This window comes from Amblyomma mixtum, chromosome 4 (genome assembly GCF_055824585.1).
Source record: "Amblyomma mixtum isolate Tamu chromosome 4, ASM5582458v1, whole genome shotgun sequence".
NCBI classification, from domain to species: domain Eukaryota; kingdom Metazoa; phylum Arthropoda; class Arachnida; order Ixodida; family Ixodidae; genus Amblyomma; species Amblyomma mixtum.
The window spans coordinates 142,668,291-142,686,436 of NC_143015.1; the positions used below are offsets into that span (position 1 = coordinate 142,668,291).

General features: G+C 45.0%; 1 pseudogene; it reads right to left on the reverse strand.

The window, feature by feature from the left end:
• Window positions 1–16,123: 16,123 nt before the first annotated feature.
• LOC149348542 (uncharacterized) lies at window positions 16,124–17,600 on the reverse strand (annotated as a pseudogene).
• Between the last annotated feature and the right edge of the window lie 546 nt (window positions 17,601–18,146).

Below are 18,146 nucleotides of genomic sequence, written 5' to 3' on the forward strand. Positions count from 1 at the left end.
GACAACACATCATGCGAAAAGATTCTCGAGAAGTTCAGGCAACAATATTTGTGCAGATAAGATTAAAGTAAGTTTGCCGATTTTTCAAAACGAAGAGTCAAAATTCAGGAAAGACACAGTAGCGCAAAAGGCGATCGAACACGGGCATAGTGATTTAACGGGACGAGTGCTGTACTTGGAATAGGCTTTATTTAACTAGGATCGCTTATATAGCTTCGTATCTACCCATCCTCCATGGCACTGGCCCCAAGCACGTCACCAGACATGAATCAACAGAATCAACTTGTCAACAGATATGAATCTTGAAGAGGAAAGATTACATGGATTGACAGATATGTATCATGAAACGCCTTTTCCCTGCCGCGAAGTGCAAAATAGGTATCACTGATACAGTTCTCTCCTCTTTTCTTTATATAAAACGCTTCTACTTGCTCTCGTTCTGTTTGCACGCGGCTCTTCAGTAGCCCTGTGCTATCAGATAAGCGAGGACCGCAGGCGACTCTGTTCTTCTTCGTGCTGACTAGGCAGTGGTCTGGTAGATAGGAACCTTTTTTTGGCTTGTGAATTCTTGTGCTCTCACAGCTGACCATTAAGACAACTTCCCGTTTGCCCAACGTATACCTTGCCGCATTTAAGCAGTAACTCATACACTACTCCTTTCTTGAAGGCTACGAGGGGTTTTTGTGCTTTACACCGTACTCTTGCACTTTTTCTTTTTTCCTACCAATGCGTAAGCACAGGCCTGCAAGCTTTCGCGAAACAGTGTATACTATGCCTACCCCGTACTTATTGCCCACCTTCTTGAGGTTTTCAGTTGTTTGGTGCACGTAACGTACGACCACTGGCCTTAATCGGTTCCTTGCATCTTGTGGAAGATTGTTCTGTTTGCTGTTTTTTAACTTGTTCAACAAGAACTGCGTCACGACGAGTACGAGAGGTGCGGGGAAACTTGCATTCTGCAGCCTGGAGACCTGTGAGATAAAGCTTGCGGGCATAGTATGGTGACAGGACTTAGTAGGTGAGAATGAAATGCACTGAGAAGCAATAGCCCTCTTGATAGTCTGAGAATGATTGGAATGATATGGCAACAAATCTTTTTTTTTTTTTTTGCGTGTGGACAGTACCTCCAGCAGATATGCGAAGGGTGAAAGGTTAAAATGATATATAAAAAGTGAAGTTGGTAATCCCTCCTAGGCAGTTCATGAGTGAAGGTGAGTACCATATTAAGAAGCGAGGAGAAAACTCTCTCACTACGTCCGTGTTCGCGTTTTGCGTTACTGTGACTTACCTTCTTGCATATGCACAAACGCGCCCAGCTAGAAACGCTCATCGAAAAAAATGCTGCACTCTTTACAGACATGTGGAATATATATGTCCAGCCTATGAAACTGTCAAGCATGTCTTTTTCTTGATTCATATTGCAGCGAAGAAGCACGAACACAAGTAGAAGGAACACGCAAAAAACACGGACGAACGCTGCTGCGAACGCGCGAAGCGTTCGGACGAACGGAACGCGTTCGTCCGTGTTTTTTGCGTGTTCCTTCTACTTGTGTTCGTGCTTCTTCGCTGCAATATGAATCAAGAATGTTACCAACTTGCCCAAAAACGTGTTTTACTCATGTAATGTCTTTTTCTGGTTTTCATTTTGGTGTTCACCCTAGACTGCAAAGGTTGCATGATACACCGAAAGGTTGCTATGTGCGTCACACTCCACCGAGTAATGGTTGAACGAACTTCTAACGTAAAGGTTGAACAAAATCCTAAACCATAAACTACTTATCGTTTTAGTAGTGAAGCGAAAAACCACTGCGATTTCTGCCAAAAAATTGTGTTCCAGAAATCAACAAGCTTGTTTTCAGATGGGGCGGAACGAGAATAGCCTAGAAATTTACATAGGGGTAGTTTGTGAATACAATATGTGCAGCTCATTTTAGGAAACATCACATCAGAATATTAGGAATAAGTGAAGCTTAGTACCCCGTAAAAGTGTTCATCATTATGCGAAACAAGCGCTTTGTTTTATTTCACCGATTCGTACAGTGTTTTTTTAATTTATGTTTGTAACGCTGTTTAGCTGGCACTTGGCGGAAATCTGCAAAAAGAATGCCTCCCTAAACAGCCGCTGATGTTTTAGGAAAATACGTACTCTTGCAACTCGATCATTTCTAAGCACGGCAAAATATGAAAAGCTGAATATTTGACTACTGAGATAGTTGAGAACAGCATTGAGGGACAATAGTCGACTTGGCATTCCTAAAGAAAGAAAATATGTGGAAAACGCGTAAAATCAGTACTTATGTCAAATGAAGTGAATATATCCTTCAGCACTCCCCACAAGCTTCAAGGCATGGCGGGAGGCCGCAATGGAGGGTTCTGGGCAAATTTATACCGCCTAGAATTCTTTACCGGCAACTGCAACTGCATATTAAAGGTGTTACTGCCTTTCGTTTTCAGTAACATGAGGTCGCCGAGTCGAGTATTGAATCCCGAGGCCTCGTACGCAGCAGCAGAACAGATTAGCCACCGCTTCACAGCGCCTAATTTGTCTACCGCCGAAGAAGGGGAAGTTTAGGCCAGGGAAATATATCGTAGATTTTCAAAGGCGAATGCCACTAGAGGCTTTTTGATCATGATGGATGGCAGGTCTGACACGCCAAGTGAAGCTTGAGCTTGGAGCAGCCAGAGTTGGAACGGTAAATTATAAAATAGGTGCGAAACATGTCGTCCTTGAGCACCACTTGCTGGTCCCTTTTATCTGCTACTGCCTTTGGTTCAATCAACGGGAAGAAACTAACTTAATGCCGGCGTAAAATATTACCAATAACAGGGATATAGGGTAGGTGTGTTTATTTATGAGTGCAACCCCCCCCCCCTCCCCCCGCCCTCCAAAATATTCCTGGCTGGTTTTAGTGTGCTGTGTTACTTAAGTTCCGTACGCTCATATAAATGAAGGGAAATTGGCTTCTTTTGTACAACAACCTGAAAGAATTGCCTTCAGGACAAGACATCTGGATTAATTGAAGAAGTCCTGCTCTTGTGAATCAGAGTGAATTTTTGCAAAGAGAAAATGCAACTCTCATGATCACCCGTTTTCATAGTGTGTACGAAATGATTCCAAACCACTGAGCGTTGTAATATGAATCATAGTGAGGGAAATACCAACAACAGCACGTAAATGTTTACAGACAAAATTTCTTGCCAGGTCCGGTCCACAAACAATAGAATATTGGCGCTGCATTTCAGCCGATAGCTGTCGAATGATGCTTGTGATTTTGAAGAATGCTATGTTTTCTATTGTTTATGCTGCACATGCTGATGACAGACAGTCTGTGGCTGGCAAAAAAGGCGCACCAACCTCAATTGGTTTGTAGTAGGTAGTTACTTTTATTTCGTAGAAGTCCCATTTTAAAAGGACATATCTTTATGAGAGGAAGATTTGTACAATGTGCGGTGCCATGTGTTTAAAATCGTGCAAGATTTTCATAAGGCGGTTGTCACGTATTTTGTCAGAGTTAGGGGGTTGGTAAGAACAACCCAAGTCATTATTTCTCTATTGTTGGTACGATTACTGGTAATTAAAAAATCACTAAGGGAAGGAAGCGCGCCGACCGAAGGATAAAATTGGGTTTAAATTATTAATTGACACAAATTCAAAATAACACAGGTTTGACCCATGGGTGTCTTCATTCCGAGGGTTAATCGAAATTACCCTTGTAGTACAATAAAGGTTTTCATTCATTCTTTCATTCGAAGAATAAGTTTCTGCGCTTGGCAGGAGTGCATGCGTATTAAAAATGTAGTCTGAAAAAATTATGGCGACCCGTAAGCATTTATTGTGCAGTGTAAATGCCAGGACATTGCATGTTGCTCAGTGTGGCGCTGAGTTGTTGTCAGGGACGGGGGAGGGGGTGGGGGTGAACGGTCTATCGCGGCAGCAGCTCGCTTCACACGTTTCGCGGCGTAGCGATGGTCGCATACTTCGTTTGCAGTAAACTGCCGCCTCCCGGCCAAGCTTTGCTGTCTCGCCTGATGATGTAGACCCGAGCGATTCAACTTAGACGATGAAGACTCCATAGCGCCGAAACCTCACTCTCCGAAAGTTGAAGGCCACCTAACGCCGGCGGCGGAAACTTTCCTTTTTTGTGTAATCTCTAGCCGCTTTTCATGAACTCGACAGTGGCACATCGTATTTCCTAGAGTGTCTCGTGGAGCCTGCATGCCGCTGCTGACATGTACCACGTCATGTCGGGCGGGCAGTGGCATTTCGCCCAGTGCTTGTGACGGAGGGGCCCGGCCGCTGCCATCTTCAGGGTGGTCTGCACTTCTATAGAGTGAGGGTGTATCGTGTAGTGACCCAGGGAGGATCAGCAGCGCCCCAAACCTGTTGTCGTTCATCGTGGGAGTCACTCGGAGGGGGATAGTCGCATTCCGCAGTGCGAGGTGAGTGTTCTCCTTTCCGCCCCTTCACACTCAACCCCTCAAGCAGCGGTGATGACGTCACTAGCATGAGGCATTTCTGCCACGTGTAGCAGCCACGCGTGCCTACAAGGCCTTCTCACCAAGGCGGGGTTTTTGCCCAACAAGTCAATCCAAGCTCTCGCATTAAGAAACTATAGCTGCATAGACCGTGCTTTGCCGATGAAAAGGTTGCTGAAGGCTATGCGTCGTTTGAATTCAGAGGAAGAAACGAAACCATGAGTTTTCATGCTTGCTGTCCTGGTTTTCGAAGAAGCCTAGTATCACTGATGAGACCGGGTCATTCACAGCTACATGCATGAAGGTCAAAAGAATAATTAATTATAGGATTTAAAGGATAAATTCCACGGCCGTTGATAAAAGCAGCATAGCTAGCCAAGGAATTGCACGCAGCACTGTCCGCCACAGAGTTACGCTGGAGAGAAGTATGCAAGTGTTCTGGATTTGCGCCCTTGCCATTGGCGTCGGTAAGTTATATTTATATTAGTTATATTTAAACCTAAACTAATGAATTCCTTAAAACAGAAATATCAACTGATGTTGGATTGAAGAGCCTGATATAGACAGGTCGTTGAGGTAAAAAGCTCAAACACAATTTTTACCAGACAAATACTCAGGCTCGGAAGTGTGTTGGGGTGGTTCATAAAAGCAACCAGTGTCATGAACATAGAAGCTGACATTTTATCTTTTTTTTGTCAATGACGCAACGTTCATTAGCCGAACATAAGGCTACTTGACTAAAAAGAGGAACCATGTCCAGCAATTTTTGGCAAATTTTGAAGATTAGAAAACTTGAGATACTTTTATGGAAATACTTAAGGTAATGGGCGAGTTTTCTGATACGTAGCAAAGTCTTTCATTTACAGTGTTTCCACCAGTCGCATCGAACAGTTGACTCCCATAGAAAACTAATGGGGAATGGCTTTCACGGCAGCAAAAATGTTAATAGAAAAAAAGGCTGCCGCCGGGTGCTCTGCGTATATATTGATTGCTATGGTGAAATCTTACAATATATATAAAAAAAATTTCGTTCATAAAAGGTTTTCCGGTCACAAATGCTTTTGTCCGGAATTGTTCGGTATGACAGTCAAACAATAATTGGCTGAACAGTAATTGCAATAAAGCGGTAACGTTGTTCAGTTCTTGCACTCATACCTTGTTGTAGGTGAACTGCATGCAGATTTTTAGATCTGCGAGAAGTTGTGATAAAATACTGTGACACTAGTTAGCTGGATCAAATACGACTGATTTTCTCCAGAAACTTGAAACCACAAAGGCCAGTGCAGCAGCTGCTGCATTCATTGGACATGGCGCTGAACACGTCGAAACGTTTGGGGTTATTCGCTGCTGATGCTGCTTTCAGGCGAAGATGAATGCGACATTACTATGGCAGTGATCATTATTCTCCTGAAACACAAACAAAACATGTCTTGCTCAGCTTTAATTAGTCCACTATCAGAACACTTTCTTTACCTTTTCCGCACCAAATGAGTTAGCATGTATTTATGTAAAGGGCGTCATGGCAATTGTTTTTGAGAATCTAAAACTGATGTGTGTGTTTTTAACTCACCTTGGCTGCGGGGGTCCAGCTGCAGTGATGGTCCTAAATGAACATGGAAAATCTCAGAACAGCTCATTCAGCGTATACAGCGTTGCCCAAATTGGAGAATTAAAACTTGGTTTAAAATTAGTTCCTTGAGCAAAGCAACTGGCGCAGTATTTGCGTCGCATCTCGATTCACACCTGAACCGTACCGTAAGGGAAGGAATAAAGGAGAGAGTGAAAGAAAGTGGTAGCTTTTGAGATCCACCATGGTGAAATGACGCGCACTGCCCCCACCTTCCGTAGTCATTGATGCGTCTCATTTCAGCCACTGCCTTTTCAGCGTTCCTTTGGAAATTAGAACTGAGAAGAATATAAATGAAGACGTTTGTTGTTTTTTCGCTGTTTGCAACGTTGTCCGATTCAAAGATCCCGAGCGGGTTCGTGCTCTTTTTTTACATCACTGCGCATCTGTGTAAATGCCTAACCAAAAGAAAAAACAATTTTTGCGACGGCATTATAGCATATATGCCTTGAAAACTGTAACATTCTGTAATACAAGGGTGTAGCGTATAAATTAAACTTTTTACTTATTCTGATAACTGATGCACATGTTGGGGGCATTTTTGTAAAGGGATACCAGAGGAATTTCACAATGTAATACAGATGATACAGATGACAGATGACAAAAAAGACAAAAACATACAAAAGATAACAACGAATTCTAATCTGCAAATAAGCGAGTACTATAGGTGAACAAAGACATAGTAAGGGATGGTAAATATCAGCTGTTTCCACGTAGAACATGATAGCACATAACACATTGCGTGATGAACAAAATTTTGATACAGAACACACACTGCATGAAAAAAAGAACATGAAGTGTCCCTATGTAAGAAAAATCAAGTACAAAAGGCAAATACGCTAAAAAAGTTAATGCAACAAAAGGTGCGACAAAGAATTTTCAAACGAACATGGCGGGGCTGAGACAACCTCTTTGGCAATTTGTTGCAATCATGCACTTTTTCAGGAAGAAATCTGCCTTTAAAATATCTGTACGGTACAGGTATTCCTGAAATTTTCGAGAGTGATCTCAACTGGTGGATGTCTATTTGGGTTCATTCATATATGCATCTTTTGTCAGTGCTATTACACGTGTAAAAATGTTGTCAGACAGCTTCAGTTTCTGCCATAGGTACATGCGTCGACTTGTACAAGAGGCCACCCAAGATTTTCGCATATCGGGGAGAAGCTTTCAGTAAAATCATAGTTTCCGCATAAAAGCCGTGCCGCACGTTTCCGAATTTGGTCGATTTCACTAATAAGGGTTTTCATGCCGGGATGCCAATTCACACAATCATAAGTTAATATAGGAATCACATTTTTATTTCCTCCATTTTAAAGTGTTTAATGCTGTTTTGTTTTAAACTTTCGCTTCAATTTGCTTCGATATCGCATTCCGAGAGAGAATGGATAGCGGTAATTAAACATTGAAACATCTTCCTTTGCTTTTTATCCTTAGTGGCTTCCACAGATGCGGACTTCCCAGGTGAGTTTTTTCTTGTTTGCATCGTAGTGCACGTATGAGTAACGGGCAAGAGAAAAGAGTAGTTTAACGTAATTAAGACATTATACAATAAATTATGTTGATTGTGACCGCGATAGCTAGAACACTGCAAAAGGACTTTCAGCTTCCTGAAGAAAGATTAGAAATTTCATGCACATGTGGTTCAAAAACTTATGTGCATAGTGTGAGTCTGAAGACGGCTTACGAATTCGTTTTATTGTCTTACCAACTAGCCTGCAACTATACCCTTGAATTTTGAAACTTTTCAAAAGTTGGCTTCTAAGAATAATTTTTTTTGCGTTACTGAAAGTGCTCCAGTCCATGGACTGGAGCACTTGCGTCTTATAATGACTTTGCGTCCCTTTCCTCTAACGGGAGAGAGAGTGGTTTCACCTCTCCCTGTGCTTAGTGGCTTTCTCACGGTGCTTAGAAAATGAGAAATTGTGTTCATTCGTGTGTATACCCTGACGAAGGACGGTCCTCCGTTCGAAACTGTCGGTATTAAATGAAGATAATTGCAAAGTTGTGACCCCTTCTTCTATATATAGGTTCTGGCAGCCTTGACGCCATAGGAAGCATAAGAGGGTTCTCACGCAGCTTCCACCCTCTCCGTTCGATGACGTTCTACGTCACACCTGCGGTAACTCAGGGCGTTCTACGTCCGCCGCTTATGAACGTGGGTGGCGCTGCTGAACACTCTCAAGGTTAGGTTACTTGTAAACATAAATACCCCCAATGCAGAAGATTTGACAGCCGTCGCCGTAGCTCAGAGGTAGAGCACCGGACGCGTAATTCGGAGGTCGTGGGTTCGGATCCCACCGGCGGCATGTGGTTGTTTTTTCTTCTGGTTTTCTAATAAATTAGCTTTAAGCGATAACATATTCAGTAATATTCTAAATTGATCAACACCACAAAATAAATAAATAAATTAAAAAATCCCCTGTGCCCCTTGGTTTCTGTGGCTGTTGGCTTCTGTCATATATATATATATATATATATATATATATATATATATATATATATATATATATATATATATATATATATTCCAGAAGAGGGCAAATACGGGCTGGTTGATCTTTCTCTCATGCTTATTTTGTGTTTTTACTCGTGCCATTTCATATATATGCTGCCTTGCCTGTAGCAATAAACCATTTGGTTCATGATGTAAAAAATAGCGCACAGGGAACACACGGGACGGAAAGTAAACGACGCAGACTTTCCGTCCCGTGTGTTCCCTGTGCGCTATTTTTTACATCATGAACGTTATCCAACTTGCCCAACTTTCCGCTTTGCTGAACCATTTGGTTGTTAGTCAGCGCTGGTGTTTTGTCCTTCTCTTGTGTCTCGTCTTTGATTGCGCTGTTTTTCCAATTCGTAAAATATATATATATATATATATTGAACCCCATCATAAAGTTTGGTAGTAGGCCCACAACAAAAAGGGTTCGGGTACATTAGTGGGAATTAGCGTGTGGACGAAGGTGCATTAATGAGGATTGTGGGTGGAGTAAGGAGGCAGAGTGGGTCGAGTTAGTGTAATTCCATATCATATTTCAATAGGGGGTACTCGAACATTCTAGTCCTGAAACTTATCTAAAACCAAGGGCATGCGAGCAGCTGGTTCAACAAATCGTGGTTTTCTTAGCCGAAGCTTTCCACCGCGGCCATATCATAAAGTTTCAATGGATACCGAGCCATTGCGGCATAGCGGGAAATGAGCGTGCTGACGCCGAGGCTCGGATGGCACATAGTGATGGTGCTTTCATTGAGATAGCCTTTTCTAGATCAGACATTGGAGCCTTGTTGGCGCATTTAATGCAAGCGGCAATGCAGTTGCACTGGCATGAATCGAGTCATCAACAGGACCGCGTCTGTAAGCTTGACGCTGGCTCACGCTTACATTTGCCATCTATGGTGGTGCGACGTCATGGGACTTTACTCCACCGGCTACGGCTTGGCGTTGCCTACACCAAGCACTATCTTCACAAGATCGGCATCGAAAGTAACCCAAATTGCGCACAGTGCCACACTCCAGAGACTATTGGACACCTTCTTTGCGAGTGCCCGAACTATACTGCTGAAAGAACAACATTGGAGGCGACCGTGAAACAACTGGACTCTCGCCCTCTCTCTGAGGAAACTCTTCTCGGCGCCAGGACGAGACGTTCTGATTGGTGCCGTGTGACAAAGGCCCTGCTCAACTTTTTGTGTGAAACAGGCCTGGATACTCGTCTGTGACCGCCTGTGCACAACCTACATGGTTAATGACATGTGTCGGTGTTCGTGATGCAGACACCAGTTTTATGAGTTTTATGTGCGTCTACTCACCGCGATTCGAGTGCCAGGCAGTGTGGTGCGTGTGGTGTGTGTGTGTGTAGACATCACCCGAGAAACTCATTGTATTATGCCATCATCAGCCTTCATTCGCACTTTCCTTTTCCTCCTCTTCCCTTTCCCCTGTGTGGAGTAGCAGGCCAGGGCCATGTTACCACCGGCCGACCTCTCCACCTTTCCCTCATTAAAATTACTTTCTCTGAGATTTTCAAATTAGCGAAGCTGATGACGGCACAACTTTCTGGACCAATCAATCAAGGAATTTTGTTGTGGAGAAGCCTGTTGGTTTCTGCGAGAAGACAGTCTAACCGCTATTGCATTCATTATTCATTGAAGAAAATTCCTCAGGCTATGAGTTTAATACCCGCTAAAAGCAGGGCTTTTATATTGATTTCTCTTTATTTTAAACGTGAGCAGCAGCCAGCAGGTACACCGTACAGCTGGTTACAACTGCGTTGCCAGTGCATTTCATTTCATTGGCTTATTAGGCTGCAGATTCGAAAGCGACTCAGGGGACGCCGCAGTGAAGGGCTGCGGTTAGTTTCGACGACCAGGCGTCCTTTAACGTAGACTGACCTCACGCAGTACACGGATTACTGTGCAAAACTAGCACATCTACTAACTAATATTGAAGGACATCTGTGGGGTATTTTTTTTTAACGTATTCAGTTCTGTAGTCTGAGCGTTATGCCGTCGACATAGCGCGTCTTTTTTATCTGATGGAAAATATTCAAATTGCATATCGAATCGGATGCGAATACACAACGTTATGGCGCACACCCGCACACCCGCACACGCACGCACGCACGCACGCACGCACGCACATTCTTCACATTTTTGTATTTATGAAATGGCGTTAAAGAGCCTTCTAAAAACATTGCAGCTCGCAATATTAGATTTTGCCTCTATACCCACTCTACTTAACACTAATACTTAAGAGCTGAGTGAGATGGATCGGTCAAGGCTGAAAGATGGGCTAGCTGATTGCACGTTATTATTTAAAAATAACTGGCGCTTTAGAAAAGGACACACAAATAGAAGCACACAGGACAAGCGCTATCGCTTGATCGCAGACGCCTTTTTAGGTGGGCACGTGAAGGAACAAGCACTCGCCAAGGTCATTTGATTGTTTCATTCGTGAAACAGATGTGTTTATGACTGCCGGTGGACGTCACATTTAAATGTGGAAGAGAAGCTTTGAGCAACGAATTGTCTCAGGCGGAAAGTACGCCCATTGAAAGAGATGACCTCTGCAAGGCTCTTGAAATTGTGCCTATCGGATACAAACTTTGTGTTAAAGAATTTAACCCACAAGCTGGTCTTTGGGAGACTAATAGGTACACCCGTATTTCAGTTCTACGTTATTCTGGCCCTCGAAACCATCAAGAACGGTGCACTTGCCCAATTTGACTTGCCAGCGGGGTTGTTTCTGCGGTAATTTTATGACTGATTTCGTGTCGTTCAATCACTGAACACTGAAAGATTTTGGGGTACCTGGACTGGCTTGAAAACGGCGTACAGTTCACGATAGAAGACAAAAGATCAACGGGTGCCTCTCTCCCCTCGAAGTCCTCATCGAGAGAAGAAAAAAATGGAAGGGGACACTTATGCTCCGCCTTAAGGATATGAAACGATACCTTTAATGGGTTAATGCCGATATATGTAGAATTGGTCATTCTCGACTTTACATTGATAGATTCCTGGGAGTCCTCATAACCCCCATCCTGGCGCAGTGGTGCAGCGGTTAAGCGATGCGCCACAGCCCTGCGATGGCAGGTGCTTCCAGTGGCAAGCCTTGTGTAAACAGGTTGCTCTTCCCGAGGGACCTGTCGCGACCGATCAATAATTCGACTACCACCTGCCATGATGGGTAGCTTCTCTGGGAATTTTCGGTGGATTTTTCGTTCATGGTCAATCGACGTCAACGGCAGCGCCGGCTTACCTGCGACAGGAACTCTTTAACACTATCACGTTAAAACGATATCTCGACAAGTGTATACAGGAAACCAAATCACGCGAGGAGTAATCAAAATGTTTTTGGTTAGTTCTTGTTTCTTCGCATGCAGAATGAATTTTTCTCGCTAGACGGGTTTCCCTCAAATCCTGAGCTATTTAGTCTTCTGTAGTCACCGATGAAGTAATTGCTACAAGTGTTCCTTGTGAACTCATATCTGTTTCTTTTACCAAAGCCCCGCCTGGGTGCGAAACAGACCCAAGTACAACTGCTCCAGGTAGGTTGTGATAGGTTCGAGTTTTCTTGTTCATAGAGACTATACCGTGCTCATACGCCATTTTGCAACTGTCTAAATTTGCTTTAACTGGCCTAGTGTGTAACCCTAAGAGTTTTTGGTCAAGTGTTTTGCCGTGGACGCTGTCGGCTTGCTTCCTCCTTTAACTATATCGGAAGATAGTAATAAAAATACAGCCGATGTTCATGTTACAAGCCCGTAATTCAAGGTGTCATTAAAAGAAGGTTAAAAGTTCTGTTTTTTTTTTTCACAACACCTAACTCCAGAGTAGCTATTGCTTTAGGATATATAATCTGTTTTGCTTGGGTTGAGGATATTGAAGTAAGCAATGCTATTTACTAGAATTCGCATCTGTTGCTTTCGGTGAGAATGACGGCTTGGTCCGCACTTAACGGGCTATTTTGGCTCCTGAGATGAACATGCTCAGAGAAAAAAACTCATTTATTGGTGCAATCATTTCTGCACTTTCGCATTTGTCTAAGAATTTTAGTACACATGATTGTTGATTTCAACATTGCCACAGATGTCAGAGTCATATGTATTTTCAAGTAGAGATTACATTGTCTGGCTCACTGTATACACGATTGCGTGAGCTTCTGAGTGGCAGTTCTAAATTGATCAGAAGGCAGGAAGCTCAAAGCGCCCCGCTCGCCCTATAAAATTTGTCTGTAGACAGTCTATAGACTTCTTATAGACTATTGCCTTCGTATAAATATTTTTGTCTATTCATAGTCTATAGACTGTCTATATACAAAAATCTACTAAAAGTGTATGGCCACAAATCTATAGATTGCCTATAGACTGCCCGTAGCATTCGCATTTCCAATGGACTACTGCATAGAATTTGTCTACAGAGGGTCTATAGACTTTATGGACAGAAGTCTATAGACAATCTATAGACTAAAAAATGTTTGTGAGGATGATTCAAGAACAGGCTCATGATTTTGCAGAAAGAGACAAATTTTTTATTCAAAGGCTGACTGCTTCCTTCAATGCATAGAGGGATATAAAATTTAAAAGGCAAAAGAAAAAGTGAGAAAAATACTGTGTCATAAAAAAAGTTCCGCCTCAATGTATTTGGCAACGACTCAATTGTGCAGCGTGTGCTTCTGAAGCAGGGGCGAGTTTTTGTTCATTCATAACAACTCTGCATTCACCAATGGTGCAGTCCTCGGCTAAGCGCAAGAAGCCGACATTTCTGTGTCGGTGACCCTAAGAGGTGCTTAATAATGGGCTAGTTGGGTCAGAATTTTAGCAAGAGCTGCGCTGATTAGAATGAGAGGGAGGCACTTAACGACGACAAAAGTGGCTAAGCGTGAAATTGTTCCAGTCGCGCTTGTACTTTTCTCTGTCTTCGTCAAGTTTTTGTACATTATGTTGTGTATCAGACGGACGCCAGGCTGGAACTGAACAAACGTTTATTGATAGTGCCTTTTTATAGGCCGATGAACATGTGATCTGCCGACGACTGCTTGCGTGGCTGATAAGCGATACATGAAAATGCAGTGTTTAAAACATGCGCATGCGCTATCAGTACACCACACTCCTTTCTCCTAAGATTATTTGCACAATCCAAAACTGACTAGCTAGACATCAATGCCATAACGCAGGACAGGTCGTCGAACACGCGTTGATCTTCGCGGCTCGACCGGTACTTCGGTGGCTTGGCCTGGACTCGCCCCAGGGGTTGCTTCTGGGCTAGCAGACAGCGGCTGTGGCTGCCTAGCTGTAGGAGGAAGCCTGACGTGGTAGTCCTCACTTGTGACTGGGTCAACTTCGAGCCGCGTCCAGGCGCTCCTCAATTGGTTGCGGTGCCTGTGATGACGCTCGCCGTTGTTTAGCTGTACCACGTACGACACCGGACCTCTGACTGCCACAACTCTGGCAGCCTTCCACCTTGGACCTGGACAAAAGCTTTTAGCGTAGACCGCGTCACCGACCCGAAACCTCTTAGTCTCCGGTCGTTGTAGCTCAGGCGCGTTTTGCCGGTCAAGATGGAGTCTGTCTAACGCCGACCTCAGTCTTCGTCCGACCATTAACTCTGCTGGCGATTTTCCCGTGACTGAATGTGGCGTCGTGTGCTGCTTAAACAGAAACCGGGAAAACTTGCACTGCGTCGAACCTTCCTGTTGCTTCTTCAATGCTTCTTTAACTTCTCTTACCATCCTCTCCGCCCTACCATTGCTGGCTGGATGATAAGGTGCAGTGAAAATAGCACGCACGCTATTACACTTCAAAAACATTTGCAACTCTGTGCTAGTGAAAGCTGTGCCGTTATCTGAAACGATAACGTCTGGTACACCATGTGTCGCAAACATCTTCCTTAAGCTGTTGACGACAGCCGTAGCTTTCATGGATGGCATGATTTCGACTTCAGCCCAATTGCTGTACGCGTCTACCACGACTAAGAAAACTTCTCCTTTAACTGGGCCAGCGAAATCAATGTGCAGTCGACTCCAAGGCTGATCTGGCTTGATCCAAAAATGCACTGGAGCCTTGGGATCACTTTGCCGGTTACTCTGGCATGGATGACAGTGCCGAACAAACTCCTCAATTTCGTGGTCCATCTTCGGCCAGCACTCATCCCTGGATGATTTGCATGCAGGAGTTGCAGCACATTTTCTCTTGCTGCGGTTGGAATTGTGACGCGATTCCCCCACAGTATGCAATCACGATGCCATGACAATTCCGACCGTCTCACCTCATAAGGCGCAAACTTGCTGTTCACTTGTGTTGACGGCCAGCCACTGAGTAGCCATTCCTTTACCCGGGATAGAAACGAGTCCTTTTTGATCAGCGCAGCAATGTCCGCCGCTTGCAGCGGTGCGCAGTCGACCGCTTCCAACAAGAGCACGTCCCCAGGCGGTCTTGGCTCGTCCTCGTCTCCCGGGGCTGGTAGACGACTGAGTGCATCGGCGTTGGAGTTGTCTTGGCCTCGTCTGTACTCAAGGTGGTAGTTATACGCAGACAACAGTAAAATCCAACGAAGCATTCTGGGCGACACAACTTCGGGCACTGGCTTCTCCGTGTTAAACAGGCCGAGTAATGGCTTGTGGTCTGTTATCACTGTAAATTCTAGCCCAGCTAGGTACTGGTGGAACTTTTTTACGCCAAAGACCACAGCCAAACCCTCTCTATCAATCTGAGCATAGTTGCGTTCACTGACGCCAAGAGTGCGAGAAGCATAAGCTATGGGCTGCTCCTTCCCGTCATCCGCACGATGGGCTAGCACTGCCCCCACCCCCACAGGCGATGCGTCGCAGCACAAAATTAAAGGACGCTTGAAATCGTAGGGCACAAGTACGGAGTCTGAGCTGAGTAAATTTTTCAGTCTCTCAAAAGCCCGCTGATGCTCACCTGTCCACTTCCATTCGTGGTCACGGTCGAGCAGTCGATAAAGCGGTTTGGCCGCTTCCGTCCTGCCCTTGAGGAAACTGCTGTAGAAATTCAGCAATCCCAAAAAGGCTTGCAGCTCCTTATTGCTTGCGGGCGCAGGCGCTTGCTGGATGGCGTCCGTCTTGCTTCGGCTGGGATGCACTCCTGAGTCATCAATCCTGTGTCCCAAGAATTCGATGCTCGTCTGATTAAATTCGCACTTGTCCTTGTTTACTCGTAGCTGTGCCTTCTGCAGACGCGATAGCACAGTCTCTAATCTCTCGGCGTGCTCTTCGGCGTTACATCCAGAAATTAATATGTCATCGATAAGCTTTCACTCCGGGAATGCCCGCTAACAGCGTGTCGATGACTCGTTGAAAAACCCAAGGTGCGACCGAAATGCCAAACGGCAGCCGCTTAACCTTGTACAGTCCCTTTATCGTGTTAACTATGAGCACCTCAGCCGTCTCGTCGTCCAGCGTAAGCTGCTGATAAGCTTGGGCTAGATCCAACTTGGTAAAAAACTTGCTTGAACTTAGAGCTGTCAGCATTTCAGCTGTAGTTGGAAAGGGGTATCCACTGCTCTTAATAGCTTTGTTTACGGTACTGCGATAGTCGCCGCAAAGACGTAAAGTTCCATCTTTTTTTCTTACCACTACCAGTGGTGTTGCCCAGTTGGAGTAGCTGACGGGCTCCCACACACCTTGTTGCACCAAGCGGTCCACTTCGTTGGCCACGTCGTCCTTGAGGGCCAGTGGAACTGGTCGACTTTTGAGGAACACCGGTTGGGCGTCATCTTTCAGTTCGATGTGAACTGGCGGTCCGTTTAAGCTAGGAAGATCCCTGCGAAACACCTCGGGAAATCGCGAAGGCACGTCCTCCACGTTTACTTGCTGTATTCCCCGCAAGCCAATACCTAACGGGTTAAACCAGTTTCGCCCAATCAGGCTGTTGCCTTGCTTCTGTACTACGAGCAAAGGTAGCTTTGCCTTCCTGCCTTTGAATACCACCAAGACACTTGCTTGACTCAGCACGGGTAACGCCTCCTTCGACCAGGTTACGATAGTTGTTCCAGAATCTTGCAGTGGTATTTTACCGCGATTCCTTTCAATAACCCTGAACGTATCTTCACTCACAATTGAGCACGATGCGCCAGAATCAACCTCCATCGGAACTTCTTGCCCTTCAATCATTACTTGAACCATGAACTTCTGTTCTTGCTCATTCACTTCGCACAGGGAAAACAACGCACTCATTTCGTACACGCCCTTGCGCTTATCTCCTTTCTTCTTTTGCTCATACGCTGTCTTCCGAGCAGTTCTACTATCGTCTTTCGACCGACAAGCCTTAGCTATATGTCCAACCCTTTTGCAGTTGAAGCATGTTGCCTTTCTAAAACGGCACAAATGTGGAGCGTGCTTACCGCTGCAACTGTAACAGGTGGACCCCTCTGCTGGGGTGTCTTGCTTCGCACGAGTTGCTTGTACCATTTCCTGGCAGTCCGTCTCGTATCGACCGTGCTTGCGTATGTCTCGCTGTTGCTTAGCGGTTGCTTCTGCAGTTGTGGCCAAGTCATACGCAACCTTAAATGTAAGGCTGTGTTCTGCGAGAAGTCGCTGCTGAACCCCTTCGTTCCGGAGTCCGCATACGAAACGATCCCGCATCATGACGTCCAATGGGAGTTGGGCGCTGCCAAAACCGCAGTCTTCGGCTAGCTTCCGAAGCGCCGTGACGTAGTCCGCAACCGATTCCTCGGCAGCCTGGTTTCGCCTGTAGAACAAAAACCTTGCATACAGCTTCGAAGGCTTTGGATGCAGGTGCTTGCGAACGGCAGTCTTGATTTCTTCGTAGGCGGCTGCTGTCGGTCTTTCTGGCTTCACCAAAGTTACGATGAGCCCATACACTTCTTCGCCGCAGCTGCTCAACAGGACTGCTCTTTTCTGCTCTTCTTTCGTTATCTGGTTCGCTTCGCGGAACATTTCCAGGCGCTCGACGTATTCGTCCCATGACGCGTTCGTGCCGAGACGATACTCGCCGATCCTGCCGACGGCCATCGCCGTCGCTGCCTCGTCGCCAACTGTAGTGTATCAGACGGACGCCAGGCTGGAACTGAACAAACGTTTATTGATACAGTGCCTTTTTATAGGCCGATGAACATGTGATCTGCCGACGACTGCTTGCGTGGCTGATAAGCGATACATGAAAATGCAGTGTTTAAAACATGCGCATGCGCTATCAGTACACCACACATTATTCTAAGCGTCACAGCTTTCTTAAAAAAAAAGTGTCTTCAGTTGGATACCAGTTTCCTGCCTAGTGAGGTTCAGAAACGTCTTTTTTGCGTCAATGAATATATGTGTGTCTCTTCTACATTTGTGCGTGACGAGAACTATTGAAGCCAGAAAAAATTCCTTACAGCTAAAATAAATACGAAAGTGTCCGTATGAATACACAATTTAATTCATGACCATGCAATGCATTTCCCTAGAAGGAAAGCCATCTGAAAGAATTCAGAAGCAGCATCTTTCTATACTTTCCTGCACCCTGCAGACGAGTTGTCGGAGTGATGCGGTTCTCTCTGTACTGAATTCCTTGGCAGG